Raw genomic sequence first — 16,522 nt, forward strand, 5'->3', positions numbered from 1 at the left:
CATCACCACCTGAGGAAGCAGTGCAGACCTCCTCCTCTTCCCTGGCGCCCCCAGACTCCAAGAATTTTCAAGGCCTTCTGGGGACCTCGGAGGAGGAGAACTGCCCCAGTGATTATCTGACATGTTTGAGTCTCAGCACAGACCCTGAATGGAGGTCATTATCCATGAAGAACTTAAGGAACCACCGAAGGACTCCCCAGCCCAACACCGGGCCCTGTACCTCTGAAAAGGCAGACAAATTCCAGCTGTCCATCAAACAGACTTCGGGGGTTTTCTTCAGGCATCCACTTCCTAATTCCCTTGCAGTGTCTGCAGCTCAGGAGAAAGGAGAACTAGAGCAAACCTGTAAATCTACGCCTCGAGACATACGAAGCCAGACTAGATTTACTGGGGAGGAAACTGTACCGTTCTGTAGTTCTGCAGATGAGAATAGCTAACTGTCAGGCTCTGCTAGCGGCATACAACTTCTCCCTGGACTCAAATCTTCCCCTGAATTCTGAAAAGAAGGCAGAGGAGATGGTGATGGAGGGTCAATGGTCCGATGAAGCACAGGTGCTTATGACACAGAAATCAAGCCCACAACAGAAGTAGTCAATGAGGAAGCTTCATCACATCCTGGCTCTGAGAAGACTCTGTGCTGGAAGGACACATGCTTGCACATCATCACCAGGCCAGCTCACAGCAAGGACCTTGGATTCTGCACAGCAGAAGATCTTTACCAGTACAAGAGTCTCCCTTTTGGCCTTTCTTATTGGTCATTAAGTGTCTAACCATCGCAGCACCTCATATAAGCAGCCAAGGGATCCACATGTATCTTTATTTAGGTGACTCTCTGAGGAGTTCTGCAGACAGACAGCTAGCTCCCTCTCCACTCCCTGGGACTAGAAGAGTCTCCGTTCACATCAGTGGAGCCAACAGCCCTCATAGGAGACACCACCAATTCAATTGTAAGTTCAGCACATCTGCCACAGGACTAATGCAAACAATTCTGGCAGCGTTTTAGTACAGCTCAATGTAAGCATCTACATCTAGGAACAAAGGATGCAGACCAAGGTTCAGGGGTGACTTGATCACAGTCTGTAAGTACCTACATGGGGAACAAGTATTTCTTCAATCTTCCAAAGAAAGGTATAAGATGATCCAATGGCTGGAAGTTGAAGCTAGACAAATTCAGACTGGAAATAAAGTGTAAATTTTTAACAGGAAGGGTAATTACCCACTGGAACAACTTACCAAGGGTCATGATGGATTCTTGATCACTGGCCATTTTAAAATCAAGATTGGATGTTTTTCTAAAAGATCTGCTCTGGGAATTATTTTGGGAAAACTTCATGGCCTGTGTTATTCAGGTCAGATTAGATGATCTCCATGTTCCCTTCTGGTCATGGAATAAATGAATCTATGAATTCACCTCTTCAGGTCTTTAATAAAAAACACACACACTCTACACCTCTTCTGGAAACTTATGGGGTTCATGGTGTCCTGTACCCTTATAATCTATTATCCAGACTCAACTTGAGATATCTCCAGTTAGTTAATTCTTCAGGCCAGCGATCATGTGTCGTGGTTACATTGCCCTTCTATCTTCCAACTCTATCTGCAGTGGTAGTATCAGGCTAGGAACCTTACTCTCATCACCCGACAATACAAGGCCTGTGGAAGCCTACAGAGGCCCAACTATCTGTCTGTCTTAGGTATTTACATAGCCCCCATTTCTGCTAAATGGGAGAGCTCCATAATCCTTTATGTATTTATCCACACAACACCCCTGTGAGGTCGGGAATTACTAGTATCCCCATTTTACAGATGGGGAACTGAGGTACAGAGAAGCTAAACAACTTGCCCAAGGCCACACCGGAAGTCTGTGGCAGAGGAGGGGTGACATATCAGTGGGTGGGAATTAGGAGCAGTTTGTATGCCAAGGCTTTTCTTCCTCACATCAATGCAGAAGTAGTTCAGCATCTCATACACAGACTACAGCCACTGTTGGAGGGGGAGCTCTGTTCAGTCTTTGATGTCTTCTAGATGTCAAGAAACAGTCCAGTTTGCGAAATGTGATCTAATGATGACCTCCTCACTGGTGGCTGTCTGTCTCCTAGACAGAAGTGGCAGGTTCCAGCACAAGTGCTTCCCCAACAACTTGGGGAACAACCTCAGACAGACCTATCTACACAAGACATATCACCAATGGCAACAGTTCTGTTCCAGGGAGAGAACAGACTCTAGGGAGTGATCCAGCGCGCCAGCCTGGCCTGGAGCATAGCAGTTCTACAGGGTCCCTCCCATGCTTCCAATTTCCAGAGCAATAATCAGAAAAATAAAACAGGCCATGGCCTGAGGGCTACTGCGAGCCATAAAACAGGTTCATCACTACTGGTATTCACATCTCCCAGACAGCACAACCCCTCCATAGCCCTGCTTGTCTGGATTACCTCTCCCAGAAACAGGGTCACATTGCCCATCCGAAGCCAAAATCTCTAGAACTAGGAGACTGCCTGGTGGCAAAACCTGACAGACTGGGACTGGGCGTGTGCCTCAACGAGCAGCCAACCTTATCAGAGAGCCATGGACTGTCCACAAGGCAAACTGCTGCACCAGACTGGAAAAAGTTCTGTCCCTGGGCACTTCGCAAACAGACAACTCCAGCACACGTATCTGCTGGCCTAGACTATTTGCCGTCATTGAGGAAATCTGAGGTGACCTTAAACACAGTCAAAATGAATCTGGCAACCATATCCACTTACCACATTCCTACTAACAGATCCTGGAGTTACGTGCTTTCTGGACGAGTGACCCACACTTTCTCACCACCAGGCACTGCCATCTTTTTGGGACATCGCCTGTCCCTGAAGACTACATTCCTCATAGTAATCACTTCAGCCAGGGTTGTCTTTGAGCCCCAGGCCAGAGTGGCTGATCCTCCCCCATAAGGATAAGATGACTCTATGCTGACTGCACAATTCCTGGCCCTAAAGAAAATGGGGAGTACTTGTGGCACCTTAGAGACTCACAAATGTATTTGGGCATAAGCTTTTACACAAGGTTTTAGCCCACGAAAGCTGATGCCCAAATAAATTTGTTAGTCTCTAAGGTGCCACAAGTCCTCCTCTTTTTTTTTTGCTGATACAGAGTAACACAGCTACCACTCTGAAACCTGACCCTAAAGAGAATCCCATCTCATAATCAATCCCTCATTTTACCTGTGTGCTTCCCTAAACCATATTCATTAGCAGGGAAGCCAGGATACGTTGTTTAGATATGAAAAAGGGTCCTCCATTATTTTCTAGAGAGAAGTAAATCCCCTAGATCAGTGTTTCTCAATGACCGGTCCGTGAGCCAGCGCTGGTCCCTGAGATCTCCCTGACACAGTTTAGGAAGGCAGCAAGCCAGTGCCTGGTATCAAAAAAGTTCAGAAACACTGTCCTAGATTATTTGTGGCCTCTGAGTATTACCATAGTGTAAATCCTAAATAATTATAGTAATCCGTGAGGAAGATGACCTCTGCTCAGAGATATCTGACTCAATGAGGTTCTGCATTCAAACCTGTTACAACCTTGGAGGTGTACGTGACAGATTTAGAACACATCCCACTAGATCTAAAGCACGCCTCAAAATGAGTAGTCTCTCAGTTATGTCTGGTGGCTGCCTAGGATATACTTCCTGAGCTAAAGAATGCAATTCAGGGGACCAGCATCACAGTTCCCCTGAGACCCACCCCTCAGGGTAGTGCTATGGAGAGGGGATCTCTGCTAGCAGTCCTTGAAGGCAAAGAGAGGTTACTTGGGCTAAGTGCGGCTCTCCAAGGAGACTCACTCTCACTTCTTCAGAACATGCCAAGGGGGACAGCAGCTTGGGTTGGAGCATTTGGTTCCAGGAGAGCATGTGTGCTCCCCAAGAGACGGTTCTCACTTTGGCACCAAGGGTTTTGTGTTCCCTGGCTGGTGACACTCACAAGGCGAGCCCAGTTCCTGCTGCCTGGCTTCTTTGGATTGGTTAGGGTATCTCTCCACAGAACAAGCTGGGCACAGGCTGAATTACCCGGCTAGCACTGGGAACAGCAGTAGTGAAGACAATGCAGTGTGTGCGTCAGCGCAAGCAGGAAAGCCTGGCATGGCCCCGAGGCACACAATCCCATGCTGCACTGTTGTTACCCACGCTAGCGGCATTCAGGCCAGCTGGGTAGGCCAGTCCATGCTGGTTACACATACCCTCTGTCACTTATCCCCACCTGACCCATGAAAGGAAGAAAATGGCACCATTGCGCCCTCTCTTTCCTCAGGGTCTTGACAGTCCCTGCTCTTAGCATCAGTGTCACCTCCCCAGAGCCTCTCCTGAGGATTCCCTGCCTCTGGCACTCTTTGCCAAGGTTGGTAGTGGGGGCAGGGATGGTAGAGAGGTCCCTGGAAACCAACCACTTCAATCGCTTCTGAGGCCCTGCTCTGTTCCTAGTTCTCAGGCACAAAGGCCCCAACCAGGACACAGCAGAAAAAGCTGCCGGAAACACCCGCTAGCAGAAATGGCATCTAACCTCAGACCCACGGGTCAGGAATGCACAGCTCAGAAAGTGACAGGCCCAGGACCAGGGTGAGACAGAAGCACACGTGGGTCTCAGCTGATGGACATGTCTCCTGAAGAGGGACAGCAGAGAGGGAGGTGGTTGCTCTCTGGACTGGCACGCTCTCCCTGGATCTCCCACACGTTAGTGACTGAGCAGAGATGCATCCGATGAAGTGAGCTATAGCTCACGAAAGCTTATGCTCAGATAAATTTGTTAGTCTCTAAGGTGCCACAAGTCCTCCTTTTCTTTGAGCAGAGATGGAGGCTGAAACAGGCTGAGGCAGCGAGAAAGGGCAGCCTGAGCAGAGGGCGCGGACACGAGCTATCCAGGGAACTTTGGTCTTTCCAACAGCAAAAGTCACTAGTCCGAGAAGCTGGGGCAGATTTATTTCTTCCTGGAGCCTCCAGCTCCTCCAGCCAGGGGCTACGTCTCCTGTCTAGACTGGGCTGCAGACACCATGCCCTCACTCCAAGGAAGGAAAGGGCAGGCACTCCCCAGAACCAGTGTTTCCTGGCTACCTCCCTGACATGACAACAGGACAAAGCCAGGGGTTTGCAGCACCCCCAGAAGGTGGTACTGAGCCCGTGCTATTCCCCAGAGGCCAGACTGAACAGGGAATAGCCAAGGCAGCCGAGCTACCAGGGCCAGGTTCATTCAGTGTGGGGCAGCCTCTGCCCCTTCTGCTAGCACATGGCTCCTTCCAGCCCACTCCAAAGGAGGGGCGACGGGGGGGGGGGCATGCAGAGGGGTGTCAAGTCAGCAAGGGCTAGAGATGCTCCCAGCAGGTTCCCCTTTTGGAATCTGTTTACTCTGCTGCTCCCTCAACCAGAGCAATGGGGAGGGGGAGAGACTCCCCCGGAGAAGTGCTGGGAGCCCCATCGGCCAAACACTAGCAGCAGATGGAAAGGAGCCAACCCTGCCCCAGTGCCTGGGAGCGGATGGGGTCCTACAGCTCGAGGGTCCCAGACCTCACAAGGCTGGGCACCTCACGTACCCTTTGAAAACAGGGAGTGTAGGTCAGAGCTCAGCAAACTCCTCACCCAGCCAACTACCCCACCCAGGCCCTTCCAGCCCCAGTGACCCTCACCAGCCTCGTGTGACCACCCTGGCCACCAGTGGTTTCCCCAGCACTGCTCCCCCATCCTTGCTCCCCCACCCAGCCCCTGTGACCCCAATGGGAGTACATAAGGCCTGGCACTGAGCTGGAGCTGGTTCCATGACTGCAGCTTTCTGAGCCACCCCCCAGGGCACTGACCAGGCAGTGCGGACAGAGCCAGTGCCCCTCAGAGGGCAAAAACCTGGCACCCAGGCTCCACCCATCTTGATTCAAGGGACCCGTGGCTCAGAAACTGGGTCCTGTGGACCTGTTGTCCCTAGGACACCGCAACACCAGCCCCAGGCTCCCCATGCCCCCTGGCTCCTAATACCCTTTAGCTTCCCCTACAGACCCGGGTCCCCGGACTCCCCATACCCTGCACTCCCCCTGCCCCGCAGCCCCCTGTCCCTGGGGTCCCCCCAGGCTTCTCATGGCCCCCAGCTCCTAATGCCATGTGACTCACCCACTCCCCATGCCCCGGAGTCCTGTGTCCCTTCCTCCCACACAGCCCCCTGTCCTGTATGCTCCCCCGTGCCCTGGGCTCCCCCACCCCCAGGCTCCCCCCATGCCCTGTGCTCCCCTGGGCTCCCCCCCATGCCCTGCGCTCCCCCCAGGCTGCCCATACCTGCAGCCCCATGATCCTGTACGCTCCCCGTGCCCTGCGCAGCCTGGGCTCCCCCTGTCCGTGTGCTACCCCCCGGGCTCCCCATACCTGCAGCCCCATGTTCCTGTGCTCCCCCTGTGCCCCTTCACTCCCCCCGTGCCTTGTGCCCCCCCAGGGTCCCCCCCATGCCCTGCACTCCCCCTGGGCTCCCTCCATGCCCTGCGCTCCCCCTGGGCTCCCCATACCTGCAGCCCCATGTCCCTGTGCTCCCCCTGTGCTCCTTCACCCCCGCGTGCCCTGCTCTCCCCCCGGGCTCCCCCGGGCCCTGCGCCCCCATGTCCCCGCGCCCTGCTCTCCCCCCGTGCCCTGCGCCCCCATGTCCCCGCGCCCTGCTCTCCCCCCGTGCTCTGCGCCCCCATGTCCCCGCGCCCTGCTCTCCCCCCGTGCCCTGCTCTCCCCCCGTGCCCTGCGCCCCCATGTCCCCGCGCCCTGCTCTCCCCCCGTCCTGCTCTCCCCCCGTGCCCTGCGCCTCCATGTCCCCGCGCCCTGCTCTCCCCCCGTCCTGCTCTCCCCCCGTGCCCTGCACCCCGCTCTCCCCGCCGTGCCCTGCACCCCCATGTCCCCGCGCCCCGCTCTCCCCCCCGTGCCTTGCACCCCCATGTCCCCGCGCCCCGCTCTCCCCGCCGTGCCCTGCACCCCCATGTCCCCGCGCCCTGCTCTCCCCCCCGTGCCCTGCACCTCCATGTCCCCGCGCCCTGCTCTCCCCCCATGCCCTGCGCCATGTCCCCGCGCCCTGCTCTCCCCCCCGTGCCCTGCGCCCCCATGTCCCCGCACCCTGCTCTCCCCCCCGTGCCCTGCGCCCCCATGTCCCCGCGCCCTGCTCTCCCCCCCGTGCCCTGCGCCCTGCTCTCCCCCCCGTGCCCTGCGCCCCCATGTCCCCGCGCCCTGCTCTACCCCCGTGCCCTGCGCCCCCAGGTCCCCGCGCCCTGCTCTCCCCCCGTGCCCTGCGCCCCCAGGTCCCCGCGCCCTGCTCTCCCCCCGTGCCCTGCGCCCCCAGGTCCCCGCGCCCTGCTCTCCCCCCGTGCCCTGCGCCCCCATGTCCCCGCGCCCTGCTCTCCCCCCGTGCCCTGCGCCCCCAGGTCCCCGCGCCCTGCTCTCCCCCCGTGCCCTGCGCCCCCAGGTCCCCGCGCCCTGCTCTCCCCCCGTGCCCTGCGCCCCCAGGTCCCCGCGCCCTGCTCTCCCCCCGTGCCCTGCGCCCCCAGGTCCCCGCGCCCTGCTCTCCCCCCGTGCCCTGCGCCCCCAGGTCCCCGCGCCCTGCTCTCCCCCCCGTGCCCTGCGCCCCCAGGTCCCCGCGCCCTGCTCTCCCCCCGTGCCCTGCGCCCCCAGGTCCCCGCGCCCTGCTCTCCCCCCGTGCCCTGCGCCCCCATGTCCCCGCGCCCTGCTCTCCCCCCGTGCCCTGCGCCCCCAGGTCCCCGCGCCCTGCTCTCCCCCCGTGCCCTGCGCCCCCAGGTCCCCGCGCCCTGCTCTCCCCCCGTGCCCTGCGCCCCCAGGTCCCCGCGCCCTGCTCTCCCCCCGTGCCCTGCGCCCCCAGGTCCCCGCTCCCTGCTCTCCCCCCGTGCCCTGCGCCCCCAGGTCCCCGCGCCCTGCTCTCCCCCCCGTGCCCTGCGCCCCCCCCCGTGCCCTGCGCCCCCAGGTCCCCGCGCCCTGCTCTCCCCCCCGTGCCCTGCGCCCCCAGGTCCCCGCGCCCTGCTCTCCCCCCCGTGCCCTGCGCCCCCAGGTCCCCGCGCCCTGCTCTCCCCCCGTGCCCTGCGCCCCCAGGTCCCCGCGCCCTGCTCTCCCCCCGTGCCCTGCGCCCCCAGGTCCCCGCGCCCTGCTCTCCCCCCGTGCCCTGCGCCCCCAGGTCCCCGCGCCCTGCTCTCCCCCCGTGCCCTGCGCCCCCCCCCGTGCCCTGCGCCCCCAGGTCCCCGCGCCCTGCTCTCCCCCCCGTGCCCTGCGCCCCCAGGTCCCCGCGCCCTGCTCTCCCCCCCGTGCCCTGCTCTCCCCCCCGTGCCCTGCGCCCCCAGGTCCCCGCGCCCTGCTCTCCCCCCGTGCCCTGCGCCCCCAGGTCCCCGCGCCCTGCTCTCCCCCCGTGCCCTGCGCCCCCAGGTCCCCGCGCCCTGCTCTCCCCCCGTGCCCTGCGCCCCCAGGTCCCCGCGCCCTGCTCTCCCCCCGTGCCCTGCGCCCCCAGGTCCCCGCGCCCTGCTCTCCCCCCGTGCCCTGCGCCCCCAGGTCCCCGCGCCCTGCTCTCCCCCCCGTGCCCTGCGCCCCCAGGTCCCCGCGCCCTGCTCTCCCCCCGTGCCCTGCGCCCCCAGGTCCCCGCGCCCTGCTCTCCCCCCCGTGCCCTGCGCCCCCAGGTCCCCGCGCCCACGGCGCCGTCTCCCCGCTCGCAGCGCGGCCGCTCACGGCCCCTCACCTGGCCCCGCGGCGGGGCGGAGCGGAGCGGGCGGCCGAGCCCAGGCGCCGCGGCAGCTCGGGGACGGGCAGCTCCTGCGCCCGGGCTGGGCAGCGGCAGCTCCAGGGCCGCGAGCCGGGCTGCGCTGGCGGCCGGGCCGGGCCGGGCCGGGCCGGGGAGGAGCCGCCGGAGGGGGCGGAGCCGGGAGGCAGGTCGGTGCCAAGTGATGTGTCATCAGCGGGGCGGCGGAGCCGGGGCAGCCCGGGCCGGTGGGGATCCTGGGCGGCCGGGGGCAGGCGAGCCCGGGGCGGGGGCAGGGGGCGTGTGCTGGGCTTGGGCTTGGGCTTGGGTAGCGGGGGCGGGCACGGCAGGCGAGCCCCGGGTTCGGAGCGGGAGTGACCGCGGGGGAGTCGGGGCGAGGCCGGGGCAGTAACGGGGGCTCCTGTGCGGGGCTGAAGCAGGCGCCCAGCTCTCGGGCAGCACTTGGAAAGGGATGTTGAAAAGCTGGAGCGGGGAAGTGACTGGGGGGCTGGAGAAAGCCCCCGGCAGGAGTCTCGGGAACTGGCTCCGCTTAGCGCCGCACAAAGGGGATGGACGGAGGGTGGCTTGGCCATGGGGCATTAGCACCTTGGCTGGGAGAAGCTCCCGGGCCCTAAGGGCCCTTTAAGAGGGGGAGGTGAAACCAGACCCTGGCTAGAAGCTGAACCAGGTGTGAGGCAGCAGGGAGGGTTGACCTGGGAATGTGGCAGGGGGTTTCACTGGGGACGGGAGACCTGAGAGCCGGAAACCTGAGCCAGGAGGGGGTGGGGGGGTAACACCTCTGCCCGGGGAACTGGACCCCGGCTGCAGGAGAGAGCCTGATGGGGGGCGCTGCTTTCAGTTTGGGGCTGGGGGTGGAACGCAGGGAACCCCAGGGCTGGGGTCTAAGCTCCCTGCCCCCCGGAAGGACTTGACTGAGGGGTCCTGGTTGTACCCACAAGCTCTGTTTTATGCTGTGTTCCTATTCCTTCCGTTTTACTGGCTGACTGAGAGTCACGGTGAATCTCAGGGAGAGGGGTGTAGGGCCCGGACTCTATCACACTCCGTGACACCAGACACACAGGAAGAGGTCAGGCAAATTGTTCTCACCCAGGGTGAGTAACTGTTGGAACCAGCTCCCAAGGGAAGGGCGGATTCTCCCTCTTCTTGGTGTCTTGAAACCAAGACTGGAGGCCTGTCTGGGAGGTGCTTTCGCCAAACAAAATTTAGTGCAATCAGGACAGAGGAAACTGGCCCTGTTCTCTGGCCTGTGTTTACAGAGGAGGTCCCGTCTGGCCTGCAAAGCTCTGAAGGGCTGAGTAGTGGGGTCTGTGAGGTAGGCTGGCTGTGTGCATGTGTAACCCACACATCTCCTAGGTGTGGGGCTGTCACGGCGTCCCCGGGATGCTCTGGAACCGCTCCCTACGAAGCCAGGCAGGACTCTGGGGAAGTCTCCTTTCTGTGAGCAGCCTGTCTGCAGGGCAAACAGCTCACACAGCTTCCACCTTCCTGGGTCTGACCTCGGAGCATTCAGCATCCTCTGTCCCTCTGTGCGCTTCCCACAGCGATTCTGCCCAGTCAGGGTCCTGGGGAAGCCAGAGGGTCCTGCCCCACAACTCCACAGTCAGACGGGACTCTCAGCCAGTCAGTAAAACAGAGGTTTATTAGACGACAGGAACATGGTCTAACACAGAGCTTGCAGGTGCAGAGAACAGGACCCCTCAGCTGGGTCCATTTTGGGGGGCAGTGAGCCAGACAACCACGTCTGCCCTTCACTCAATGTCTCCAGCCAGCCCCAAACTGAAACTCCCTCCAGCCCCCCCCCCTCTGGGCTTTGTCCCTTTCCTGGGTCAGGAGGTCACCGGATTCCTTTGTTCTCCAACCCTTTAGCTCTCACCTTGCAGGGGGGAAGGGCCCAGGCCATCAGTTGCCAGGAAACAGGGTGTCGGCCATTCTCTGTCCAGATCCCTGCACACCCCTGCTCTCTAGGGCTCTGCAAGGATCATACACCCTTACCCAACCCCCTAGATACTTAAGAACTGCCTAGGGGAAACTGAGGCACCCCCACAATGTTCAAAGGAAACATTAAGAACAGTCCCGCTTCGTCACAGGGGCGCTGTCCCATCTAGTGGCACTGAGACCACTTAAAGAGAAAGATTATGAGTCTGCTCTACAGCCGCCATATGGCTTTTAACTCATGCGGTAGAAGCTCATGCACTAAGCTCCAGAGGCCCCAGGTTCAATCCTGCCCGCTGACAACTGGGGTCTGTCCATGTTACATTTGCAGCAGGATAGGGCCTGTGGTGGGGGTTGGGGGTACGCAGATCTGGCCTTGGAAAAGAGCCCTTGCTGGCGGCAGAGCTGGGTGGTTCTTATGTGTGGTGAAGGCTCCTCCTGCCTCCAAGTCTGGACAGAATAACCCTGCCAAGGAGACTTGGCACATCCAGCCCTGGGTCCGGCTGGGTTGGTGGCTGCCACACAGCCAGGGCCATAACAGTGCCTGCAGGGGGAGCCACTTACCATGGCTGTGGGAGTTTGATCCAGAGCTTGGCGCTGCGCAGCCTGGCATGTCCGGATCCCGGGGCAGCAGCATGCAGGGCCCTGCTCACAGCTACTCGGAGTGGTTTGCAGTCCCCATATGTATTAGATTCAGATGTGACAAATTCCTGACAAGGCCTGAAACACCCCCTCCTCCCACACTTCTGCCTGTGACTCTCTCTTCTTTGCCCTGACTCCCAGCTGCCTCGTTCAGCCCCCTCCCCGTCCCTCAGGATTATGACCTGTCTGACAGCAGTGCCTTGAGGCCGGGGAGGATTGAGTTCCCGCTGCTGGGGGAGCACAGACACAGAGCGCAATGCTTCTCCCCTGGAAGAGCTCAAGGACAAGATGACCAGTGCCAGCGGAAGCCCTGTGTCTAAGAGGGCAACACCCCCAATCGTTAAGCACACGCAGACCTTTGCTTTGGTGTGTGTTGGTATGTTTATAGCTTCAGCCTCTACTCTCCAGCCATCCCCCCAGCTCAGCAGTCACTCACTGGTTGGTTTCTTGTAGGTATTATGGCAAAAGTGGGTCGAAGCCACATCTTCCCCATGCTCTGCATTCTCTCTTCCCCCCTCCCCCAAAAAACCCTCTTTCTCCTTTTCCTTCTCCACATGCCTGATTGCTGTGGTTATTGGTTTTACAGTAGTGCCAAGAGGCCAGGGCTCCATCATACTAGGTGTTGTGCAAGCATGTAACGGGGACAGTCCCTGCCCCAGGAGCTCACTGGCCACGTGTGAGATGGGAGAGCAGGGGTGCAACAGACAGATGGCAAAGCGGCAGGGAGACGGAAAATGGTCTTGGTGAAGCTGGGTGGTTATTGTAGGCCTGGCGGCAGAGGGAGCTAGATGGATGAGGTTGCCTTGCAGAGCTTAAGGGGAGCTCGCCCTGCGTGTAAGGGCAGCCAGGCAGAAAGTGCAAAGGTGTGAACTGCTGCAAGTGCCCAGTGTCTGCTGTCCCATTGGCAGGGCGAAGGCGGAGTTGGCCCAGTGGTGTCTGGGAGATGATCGGGTGGTGGGGTGGGACAGGCCGTGGATGTGGAGATGAGGGGTTTGTGTCTGATGTGATGCTGAAGGGAGAACCAGGGGAGGGGGAACTGAGTCAGAGCTATGAGCTAGGTCATGTATCTGTGCAGCAGCATTTGGAACAGACGTGAGTGTGGGGCAGGATGGCCTTTGTCGAGGCTGGAGAGGAGACCATTTCCTTCATGCCCCTGAACCCCATCTTCCCACCACCAGGAGCCCTGAGCCCCCTGCAAGTTTATTTCTTGTAAGATCCATCGGCTGGAGACGTCCACAATCACTGCGCTTGGTTGCTGGTTTGTTGCTGGTGCAGTTGGATTTCAGGCAGCTGCAAACAGCTCACTGCTGGGTGGTGGGGTTGTGACATCCCAGGTAACCTAGCCAGTCATGTGACAACGGGGCAGCTCATCTGCCTGCTGCAATCCTGCTCGGGGAGGGGTTCTCAGAGTTTGTCCTGGTGACCCCTTTCACATACCAAGCCTCTGAGGGCAACTCCCCCCCCCCCCCGATACATTAAGAACACTTTGTTTATATTTAACACCATTATAAATGCTGGAGGCAAAGCGGGGGTTGGGGTGGAGGCTGACAGCTCGCGATCCCCCATGTAATAACCTCGTGACCCCCAAAGGGTCCCGACCCCCAGTCTGAGAACCCCTGTGCTAGGGAAAGTTGCAATGAAAAGTCTTTATCTGCACCACTAAAATCCCCCTCCGGGGCTGTGGGAGTGGGTTCTGCTGCTGGGCGGGCTGGCGCTTTGCTGGGAGATCTATAGCCAGTGCGCGCACAGCTCCCCCATTTCCTAGCCGAACCATATCCATATGTATGGCAGGGTCTGGCGGCTTCCCTTCCCAGTAACGTAATTTAAAGGGAAATACAGTTTCACTGGTACAAGGTGTAACAGGCAGCGCAGTGAATTCACCTGAATCTAATTCCAACCGCTGCTAGAACAGCTGTTTTCACGTGACTGAACTAATCTCATCAAATCCCTGAAGAGATCAGCTTGCTTTAGAAGTGTCCATCCTGTCACATTCCTGCCAAGCCCCAACTTTCCGTGTAACCTCCAGTCTCACCCAGCTCTGCTGGCTGCTCCGTCCAGAGGGGACAAGCTGCATACGCTGGACTCACTGGGGAAAGGGGAGTGGGATGCCCTGCCTGCAACACCATGGCACTTGGCATTCCCTTCTCAAGGAGCCCCAGGTCAGCGGGCTGCTCCTTGTGCTGGGGCAGTTCCATTCGGAGCCACAGGCCAAGACAGTCTCTGTCCATGCGTTGCTGATTAGTAACAATACTGTCGGGTCTCTCCTTCGCCTGCGCTTGCAGGCGGGTAGGATAGATGAGATGCGAGTTTCCATTTGTGGCACATTTCCAGTCTGCCCTGTGTCGCATGCTCACTGTCTCAGACAGGCCCCTTGCTGTGCACTCCCAAGCAAAGTCCTGGGTACGGACTGGACGCTGCCTGGGCTGAGCCAACAGCTTGTGTGCAGCCGGGAGACATTCATTTCAAACTCTGCAGGCAAGTCATGCCTGCTAGGGCTGAAGGACTATGGATCACGAGGGGCAGGTAATGACCCTTGTGCCAATGCAGGACTCTCGCTGCAGTTTGCCCTAGCGAGGCTCTGCGGTGTCTTTGTGCAGGTGCTGCTGACACAGCTGTGGGCCAGTCGGGGACACCGCTCCTGGCTTGTCGTGTTCACACTTTCACTTTTATGCTAATGGGATTGATTTTTATTCACTTACTGTTTAGCTGGATCAGTTTCTGGGTCCTTGGCATGTTTTTCAAGCCTCCCTGTGTCCTTGGATTCACTGCACCTGCTAAGCAGTAGTTCAGGAGGGCTTTAAACTAGGTTCACCGGGGGAAGGAGACCAAAGCCCTGAGGTAAGTGGGAAAGCGGGATACCGGGAGGAAGCACAGGCAGGAATGTCTGTGAGGGGAGGGCTCCTGCCTCATACTGGCAATGAGGGGCGATCAACAGGTTATCTCAAGTGCTTATATACAAATGCACAAAGCCTTGGAAACAAGCAGGGAGAACTGGAGGTCCTGGTGATGTCAAGGAACTATGACGTGATCGGAATAACAGAGACTTGGTGGGATAACTCACATGACTGGAGTACTGTCATGGATGGTTATAAACTGTTCAGGAAGGACAGGCAGGGCAGAAAAGGTGGGGGAGTAGCACTGTATGTAAGGGAGCAGTATGACTGCTCAGAGCTCCGGTACGAAACTGCAGAAAAACCTGAGTGTCTCTGGATTAAGTTTAGAAGTGTGTGCAACAAGAGTGATGTAGTGGTGGGAGTCTTCTATAGACCACCGGACCAGGGGGATGAGGTGGATGAGGCTTTCTTCCGGCAGCTCACGGAAGCTACTAGATCGCATGCCCTGATTCTCATGGGTGACTTTAATTTTCCTGATATCTGCTGGGGGAGCAATACAGCGGTGCATAGACAATCCAGGAAGTTTTTGGAAAGCGTAGGGGACAATTTCCTGGCGCAAGTGCTAGAGGAGCCAACTAGGGGGGGTGCTTTTCTTGACCTGCTGCTCACAAACCGGGTAGAATTAGTGGGGGAAGCAAAAGTGGATGGGAATCTGGGAGGTAGTGACCATGAGTTGGTTGAGTTCAGGATCCTGAAGCAGGGAACAAAGGTAAGCAATAGGATACGGACCCTGGACTTCAGGAAAGCAGACTTCGACTCCCTCAGGGAATGGATGGCCAGGATCCCCTGGGGGACTAACTTGAAGGGGAAAGGAGTCCAGGAGAGCTGGCTGTATTTCAAGGAATCCCTGTTGAGGTTACAGGGACAAACCATCCCGATGAGTCGAAAGAATAGTAAATATGGCAGGCGACCAACTTGGCTTAATGGTGAAATCCTAGCGGATCTTAAACATAAAAAAGAAGCTTACAAGAAGTGGAAGGTTGGACATATGACCAGGGAAGAGTATAAAAATATTGCTCGGGCATGTAGGAATGTTATCAGGAGGGCCAAATCGCACCTGGAGCTGCAGCTAGCCAGAGATGTCAAGAGTAACAAGAAGGGTTTCTTCAGGTATGTTGGCAACAAGAAGAAAGCCAAGGAATGTGTGGGCCCCTTACTGAATGAGGGAGGCAACCTAGTGACAGAGGATGTGGAAAAAGCTAATGTACTCAATGCTTTTTTTGCCTCTGTTTTCACTAACAAGGTCAGCTCCCAGACTGCTGCGCTGGGCATCACAAAATGCGGAAGAGATGGCCAGCCCTCTGTGGAGATAGAGGCGGTTAGGGACTATTTAGAAAAGCTGGACGTGCACAAGTCCATGGGGCCGGACGAGTTGCATCCGAGAGTGCTGAAGGAATTGGCGGCTGTGATTGCAGAGCCACTGGCCATTATCTTTGAAAACTCGTGGCGAACCGGGGAAGTCCCGGATGACTGGAAAAAGGCTAATGTAGTGCCAATCTTTAAAAAAGGGAAGAAGGAAGATCCTGGGAACTACAGGCCAGTCAGCCTCACCTCAGTCCCTGGAAAAATCATGGAGCAGGTCCTCAAAGAATCAATCCTGAAGCACTTGCATGAGAGGAAAGTGATCAGGAACAGCCAGCATGGATTCACCAAGGGAAGGTCATGCCTGACTAATCTAATCGCCTTTTATGATGAGATTACTGGTTCTGTGGATGAAGGGAAAGCAGTGGATGTATTGTTTCTTGACTTTAGCAAAGCTTTTGACACGGTCTCCCATAGTATTCTTGTCAGCAAGTTAAGGAAGTATGGGCTGGATGAATGCACTATAAGGTGGGTAGAAAGCTGGCTAAATTGTCGGGCTCAACGGGTAGTGATCAATGGCTCCATGTCTAGTTGGCAGCCGGTATCAAGTGGAGTGCCCCAAGGGTCGGTCCTGGGGCCGGTTTTATTCAATATCTTCATAAATGATCTGGAGGATGGTGTGGATTGCACTCTCAGCAAATTTGCGGATGATACTAAACTGGGAGGAGTGGTAGATACGCTGGAGGGGAGGGATAGGATACAGAAGGACCTAGACCAATTGGAAGATTGGGCCAAAAGGAATCTGATGAGGTTCAATAAGGATAAGTGCAGGGTCCTGCACTTAGGACGGAAGAACCCAATGCACAGCTACAGACTAGGGACCGAATGGCTAGGCAGCAGTTCTGCGGAAAAGGACCTAGGGGTGACAGTGGACGAGAAGCTGGATATGAGTCAGCAGTGTGCCCTTGTTGCCAAGAAGGCCAATGGCATTTTGGGATGTATAAGTAGGGGCATAGCGAGC

At 57.9% G+C, this 16,522-nt stretch overlaps 2 protein-coding genes across 7 annotated transcripts in view; one reads left to right on the forward strand and one right to left on the reverse strand.

The window, feature by feature from the left end:
- The window catches only part of LOC311519316 (uncharacterized protein), a 33,154-nt gene extending 24,259 nt beyond the window's left edge, over window positions 1–8,895 (reverse strand). For 5 of the 6 annotated variants that reach the window (XR_014711253.1, XR_014711254.1, XR_014711255.1 and 2 more), the window contains exon 1: window positions 8,711–8,895. The gene's annotated coding sequence lies outside the window, so the exon portion shown is untranslated. The remainder of the gene's footprint in view (window positions 1–8,710) is intronic. The other variant, XM_084625732.1, reaches the window with a different exon arrangement.
- Window positions 1–16,522, forward strand: part of LOC311519314 (dedicator of cytokinesis protein 2-like) — a 338,844-nt gene that overhangs the window by 229,532 nt on the left and 92,790 nt on the right. The gene's annotated exons all lie outside the window — the stretch shown is intronic.

Source organism: Lepidochelys olivacea, assembly GCF_965140295.1.
Source record: "Lepidochelys olivacea isolate rLepOli2 genome assembly, chromosome: 4".
Classification (NCBI taxonomy): domain Eukaryota; kingdom Metazoa; phylum Chordata; order Testudines; family Cheloniidae; genus Lepidochelys; species Lepidochelys olivacea.